At 39.9% G+C, this 1,673-nt stretch overlaps 1 protein-coding gene across 1 annotated transcript in view; it reads left to right on the top strand.

Annotated features, from left to right (window-relative positions):
• Positions 1 to 74: 74 nt before the first annotated feature.
• The window catches only part of LOC101846570, a 17,408-nt gene continuing 15,809 nt past the window's right edge, over positions 75 to 1,673 (top strand). The window contains exon 1 of the mRNA XM_005095319.3: positions 75 to 477. The gene's annotated coding sequence lies outside the window, so the exon portion shown is untranslated. The remainder of the gene's footprint in view (positions 478 to 1,673) is intronic.

Consider the following 1,673-nt stretch of genomic DNA (forward strand, 5'->3'; position numbering starts at 1 on the left):
GTGTGTGTGTGCGTGCGTAGGTGTCTATTTTTCCAGGCGCGTGCTCTGCATTTATCTGTGAGTGTGTGTCAGTGCATCCACGCGATCAGACGACGGCTTGTGCGTGCAGTCAGAACCACGCGATTAATCGCCAAACTGCCGCCGAAAGAAGTGCAGAAACAGTTGCCTTTCAGTGTCCGATAGCATCAATAATTAAACATCGGGAAATGGCGGGGTTTTTTTACCTTGTGTCTATCTAGCCTTAATGCGTGCTTTATTTACGTGATTAAGGGGTTTTACATACGATAATATGTTCAACGTTGTGTACCTTAGACAGATAATGTTCGAGACCATCGATTTTTGTGAATGCGAAAGATCCAAATGAATTTGAAAAAAAACAAACACACCCAAAAGCTGAAAAAAGCATTTCCCAAACTGATGTCTGTAAAGCTGTGATTGTAGATGTGCTGATCGATGGAACATATTTGGCTCCTGAAGGTGAGTCAACAGTCCTTTTCGTCTGTTTGGGGTGGAATGGTTATGTTCCAAGGTTCCTTGAGCATGAAAGACATGAGTTCAATTCCCGTAGGGGAAGATATTTATCAAGTACACTACTCGTTCCTTCATAATTGATATAAAGTGTGTCTATGATAGCGAAGAGCATGATTGTATTTGTATTGTCATATATTATAACTAGATCTGAGTTTCACTCTGCAAAAATCAAATCGACAATGTTGCGGGTTATAGACATTCAATTTTATTCAAGACTACGTGCGTGAGGAAACTGAGGACGGACAAAATAGTTTCATTTGTTCTCTAGTTCACTTGGGGTTTTTTTCTGCTTTAAATCTTTTAAAATTGGCATTGGTCATGAACTATGGGTCGTGCTGCACTGGCAGAAGTAGATCTACACTTACCTTGAGAAATCTTTCAGTGAGTGAAGAGTTATGTTTTACTTTTAACTAATCTTGCTAAAACTGCATTTCAACTGGACACTAGATTAAGAAACAAGAGATTGAAAAGGATATTTAACATATTGTTCCAGTTCTGTAAAATGGTTTTGTTTGAATCTGATGCCCTGCTGGACATCAGTAAATTATTTCGAAACCAAATCACTTGGCCCACAGTGATCACAGTAATACATACTGTAGAAAAAATATAAGGAAAGAAAGCAGAGACGGTGCACCAGAGTAGATATTAGACATGCGCATTCAAGCATAGATTCTCAATATGTCCTTGCATTTTTTTCCATCGTTGGGAGGGGGGGGGCGATGAGGAGTGAGTCATTTATTTGTCCATAAATCACTAAACAATACGAGTATGGGCCGTGAGTTATGTTCCGTCGAGAAACAGAGCAACAGTCGTGACTTACCATGTCAATAATGCATGTTGTTTTTGTTACCTGCCAAGCTGCAAAGAAGAGTAATGTTTATTAAGTGGTGGTGAATTCGGTTAGGATCTAAGAGAATTATTAAAGTCCATGGACTTCCTGTTTGAATCGACAAGAATCGTCAGGCAGAGACTCATACCAGCAGGGCTATGTATATAATTCCAGCTGCCCTTGAAGGAATTTCAACTGATATAACTAAACCGAGAGGGCTGGGAGTCAGTCAAAGGCTGGGAAATAGTTGCTCAAGACCTTGAGCATAATAATACTTATGATCACAAGAGGTAATGCACACACACACACACAC

Source organism: Aplysia californica, unplaced genomic scaffold (genome assembly GCF_000002075.1).
Source record: "Aplysia californica isolate F4 #8 unplaced genomic scaffold, AplCal3.0 scaffold00100, whole genome shotgun sequence".
NCBI classification, from domain to species: domain Eukaryota; kingdom Metazoa; phylum Mollusca; class Gastropoda; order Aplysiida; family Aplysiidae; genus Aplysia; species Aplysia californica.